The following is a 5,662-nucleotide window of genomic DNA, read 5'->3' on the forward strand; positions in this document are numbered from 1 at the left end:
TCTGCTAAATGCCAAAAATGTAAATGTAAATGTAATGTTGGTTATTTCGTTTGGGGTAAAACAATTATATGGAATTATCCGAGATACAGAGATCCTGTACTAGTAGTGGCTGTTGTGAGGGTTACTACAGGAATGTATTGTCTTTTTACAACGTGAATCCATCTTCCACAAATAAGGGCAAAAACACAGTGCTGCTTGTTGGTCAGAGGATGTCAAATACCAAATTAGATAACATTAATTTATTTGCCAATTATAAACCATTAATAAACAAGTGTACAGTAGACATGTTGTCCCTCACAAAAGTTTCAATTTTCTATTATCGTTTTTGTATCACAAACCAGTGACGTCGTTAGGCCTGGGCAGGCCTCTAGCCCCAAATGTTTTATGAATAGCCCCGGATTTACGGATTGTGGAACCCCCCCCTGTCAACGAAACGTGGGCTGGGCTAAACCCCCAATGTTTCAAGACCCTAACAACGCCTGTGTCACTAACCCAAATACAATACAAACAATTACAACAAACACAACACAAAACAGCAGAAAAACAAAAAACAAAAGTGACGACCCTCCAACCCATCCCATAGTGTTGAGTGTAATGGGCAAGTAAAGCACATTAACTCAATCTCAATCTCAGAGAGGTTAGAGCGGCCACCATCTCCCAGAAACTGGCCACTGGTGGACATTCCCAGACCATGTACTGGGACATTCCCAGTACCATAAGCCTTAGTAGCACACAGGATACAAGTTGGGTTAGCAGTTATTTCATTAAACAGAGTTTCTTGTGTGTCAAATAAACTCTATGTGTAAAATCTTAATGTATTTGCTGGTGGTCACGATTCCTGGAAGCTAACAGTATGTTGGACCAGACTACATCCCAATCAAAAGCTGGATGCTGTAGTATCTTATGCTGTAGTATCTTATGCTGTAGTATCTTATGTGCAATGGGTGTGGTGCAAGAGGACTTTGCAACTGTATCATATTAAAGGTCCAGTATGTAACATTCAAGCTTTCTCATTTCTGCCTCGAATTGTGCGTGCATTCATAAACACAATCGCTGATGCAAGTCACTGCAACTCTTTAGGGAGTTTATATTATTATCCAGGATTTATTATTATCCAAACTTAGCTGAGGTGTTGGAAATGAAGAGTATCAATAGAGTGCAAAAAACCAGCATCCACACACTCAAATCTGCGCAATTGCGCGAGCTTTCGGTCATAGACCTTCTTCAGGCAAACTGTGGACAACAACAACAACAACAACAACTGAAGTGGGTCTCTGTATGAGATATCAGCACCAGGCTGCTGTAGGAGCTTTGAGTCTCTGAGATCACTCTCTGCAGATCACTCTTTGACAGAACATGATGCAACCTCCCTCCTTAGTACATGCCCCCCCCACCCCATGCCCCCCACCCCTTACTGTCTCTGTTCATTTTCAACTCTTCAAAAAGTAGAGAGAAACAACTCTAATGACAGTGGTGTTTGTGACAGGGTTTGGAGGGTTGACTCCCCTCTTTCACTGAAGCATTTCCCGCTCATCTCTCATTCTTTGTCATTAGTCTGCTTCATTTGTTCCACTGGAGGCGGAGTGAGGGAGAGAGATAAGTGGAGAGTGGAGGAGAAGGGGAAAGGGAATCATTGATGAATGAGAATCATTATTACAGACTGTAATACTGTAAGAGAGACCCATGAGAGAGAGAGAGGAAAAGTACTGTCAGTGTCACAGCTCTCAGAGGTCAAGTTCTGAAGTAAATGTCTAATGACAACTGCAGTGCCTTCACATCTGGGTCTCTAACTGGCTGCAGGATTGAGCCCATAGTGGGTCTGGCGTGATCTAACCACTGTGAGTTCTGTGCTTTTAGCTGGCCGTAGACCTGTAGTTTTGACCTAACAGCCCGGTGCGTCACGTTTTGACTGCAGACGTGAACTGGTCCCTGGTCTGTGTGGATGGACTGGTGTGAGCCACTGTCACCACACTGACTGAACTCTCTAACTAACACACCACAGCTCACCATCTTCTCAGCCCTATCTCCCTGTACTGACCAGAAGGCCCTGCAACGGGTGGTGAAAACTGTGCATCATCGGCACCAAACAGACCGGTGTCGGTGGAGGGCGGTAAGCATCATCAAGGACACCAGCCACGGTCTGTTTGATCCCCTCCCATCTAAGATATTCATTACAGGATCCTCAGGTCCCGTACCAGCAGGCTTCAGAACAGCTTCTTTCACAAAGCTGTCACTCTCAGTTCCCCCCCCACACACTCTGATGAACAACCCACCCCCCCAACATGGGATACTGACTCCCAGTAACCCCCCCTCCCCCGGTCACTGTGAACACTCAATTACCCTTTGCACTACTGCTGTTTGCACACCTTTGCACATAGTATATTTTTGCACATTTGTACATAGCTCTTTTTTGATATAGCCTCTAATTTATACATCTGTATACACCATAATGTACATTTTAAATGTTGGGCATTTAGCAGACGCCTTATTACAAAACGACTTACAATCAATACATTAGACCAGGGGTCTTCAACCTTTTTCAACCCAAGGACCCCTTGGATGAGAGACAAACAGAACAGGGACCCCCACATGTAATATATATTTTTAAATGTCTCACATTTTAAAGCCTATATAATAACTTTTATATTTACTTCATTCACCTTTTCTTTCACCGTATTAACCTATTTATATACTGGGTTATTAGCCTATATGTGTTTATGATTGATAAAACGTTCATGCATAATTATGATTGGTTATTATTATTGTTGTTGTTGTTGTTGTTGTTGTTGTTGTTGATGAGGCTTATATTTTCTATTATTATTATTTTTCAACAATGAAACTTTTAGCTTCAGGAAGCCAGGTATGCCTACCTCAGTGAGATGACTGGCCCTGGTTGGTGGTACACAGCTTGTCTATTCTGGGGGAGATGGAGGTTGTCAGGCAGAGCATCATGTCATCCTCAGACTGCTGTCTGGAACGGTATTTGCTCTTCAGGTAGGTGAGGGAGAATCCACTTTCACAAAGATAAGTTGTTGCAAAAGGCAAGAGGCTCATCGAGAACTGGGTGAGAGGCTGTGACTCGTACACATTCTTGTGTGTACTGTCTGTGGTTAGGTCGATCAGCTGATCTTCCTCAGCGGCTGTCAGGTTTAGGCGTCGGATGCATTGTCTTTGCATGGAAACCGTATCCATGTCTTGTGCTTTCTCCAAGACTCAGTCTCAGAAAAGTACTTCTCAAATTGACTTTCGAGTGCCTCCAAGTGATCAACAATTGCGCATTTCACGTCAGGCGAGGGCACCGCGGAATCCGCGGAAATGCATTGAAATGCGCAGCCAGCTCCGTGCGGTAGCAGAATCTCGTGGATAGCTGTGCGTAATTCAAAGACGCGCGCCAATACTGATCCACGGGAAAGCCATCTGACCTCGGAATGGTAAAGGAGCGCGTTATAGCGGCGCATAGAGAAGCAAAGAGGCGGGTTTGTTATTATCAAACTAACTAAATTAGTAACGTTATGCTAGTTATTAATTAACGTTAATTTCGCAATGAAGACCGAACTGCAGCGTTTTAGCCAACACCTAGCTTGCTAGACAGGTGTGGTTTTTTTCTCCAGCTGACGTTATGTTAGACTCTAGAATCATGGGCATCATTTATTTTGTAAATAGTTTTTGTCAAAAGTAGCTTATTATTGCCTATTAATGCTTGTACTTTACTCAATATCATTTTTGTTATATTTTTTAATTCTCACTGATTATTTTGGTGAAAGTTGTCAATTATTATGACAGAAATTGGCGGACCCCCTGCAGTACCTCTGCGGACCCCCTAGGGGTCGCGGACCCCCGGTTGAAGACCACTGCATTAGACTAAGAAAGTGAATCATCTATCCACCAGTCATAGCAGGAAAAAGTAATCTATGCTCAGGCCCTGGGCCAAGAAGGGTGTTTTTTTTTCTTTTTCCCAACACAGGAGAAACAGTACAGCGGGGGTGATAGATGTCTCAGTAGAAACTGTACTCTTTTTTATTTTATTTATTATTATTTATTATTTTTCTCTTTATTATCACAACATCGTCAAGTTATAGACAATACAACAGTTTGCCAAACACATTTTGATTGTCAGCTATCCCTCTAGCCCCATCATGTCTAATCTAGTCTAATGAGCAGCCTGCACTGTGTACTGTAGTGTGATCTAGGGTGGAGCGCATCTGCTGGAGTAATGACTACTTGATTAGCAATCAGGTGACGATGAGATACGAATCAGAAGCAGTGATTGTGCTGGGATATCTGTATCTCCCAGCATTCTCCTCTCCAGGGGACACACATAATCCAATTCACTTTATTTCAAGCACAGTGACAAACGTAAGCACTGGCCATTTGACCTGATAAACCATCTAATCCAGAGGATCCTATTCCATTAAAAGAGCAATTTCCAGCCACTCAAGCCAGCTATGGAAATGTACATGGAACCCAATACAGAATTTGATTTTCACCACCAGAGCGCAATCCGGTTGCTAGTTGTAAATTGATGAGTTTGCAATGACTGCTTTGTCTTCTTTATTGTCGTCCCATGATGCAAACATAACCTGAGGGGAATTCATTATATTCAGCTCTGGTTTCAATTCTGTGTCAACAATGTGTTTCTTCTGTTGGGGGTAATACAGCTAACAACTGAGATGTGATGACACCTGCCGCTGGTAGGACTGGGGACCATGGTGAACACACACTGGAGCCTGTTTGGTGACACCAGACCTGGAGACAGGCAGCAGAGCTCAAGGCAAGGCAAGGTACATTTATTATATAATCGTATATTCATACAGGTAAATGCAAATTCATAGTGCTTTACAGAACGATAAATACATGAAAGAAAAATGTAAAAGTTAATTCAAATAGCAATGAAAAAGTTCAAATTTAAAATCTAAAATAGAAATACAAATCAGCTGAACAGAAGAAGTGCAATATAATAACAATTTAAAAGAAAGAAAAAGAAACAAAAACAAAACAAAACCTAGCCTAAACTGTCAGCATTTAAAATACAGTAAATTAAAGTCAGAACAGAACATAACAGCCTTCAGACTATTTTTGAAGATTGCTTAAGATGAGGCTGACCTAATGGTATGTGATAGTTAGTTCAAATGTTTTGTTGCATATATAGTGAGTGAATGCTGCCTCTCCTCTTTTGGTGCTCACTCTTACAGTAGCTCAAAGATTTCAGACAAGCCTAAACACTTTCATTCAGTCAATTCAATTCATAGAGGGGATAAGAACAGAGAGAGGGAGGTGGAGAGAGAGAAAGGGAGAGAGGAAAAGAGGGGGAGAGGAACAGAGGGAGAGCGAGAGAGAGAGAGAGAGAGATTGAGAGAGAAAGGAGAAATGGTGGGTGAAGGAGGGAGAGTGGAGGAGAAGGTGAAAGGGAATGAGTGAATCAGTGAGTGAAAACAGTGAGTCAGCATTTATCACCTTTTATTCACTCGTGACCTTTCATCATTCTGCCTTTTTCCTTTTCTTTCTACTCCTCCCTTTCTCAATCTAATACTCTTCCTTTGCTCTTTCTCTCTCTCTGCCGAAGAATAACTTTAGAAGTAAAGTTTGGGAGTTGCCATCAAGTCACTTTAAAAAATAAATAAATAACAGTCTGTCACCAAGACATCTTGCCTCTGACAACTCC

Source organism: Nansenia antarctica, assembly GCF_963989245.1.
Source record: "Nansenia antarctica genome assembly, chromosome: 2".
NCBI classification, from domain to species: domain Eukaryota; kingdom Metazoa; phylum Chordata; class Actinopteri; order Argentiniformes; family Microstomatidae; genus Nansenia; species Nansenia antarctica.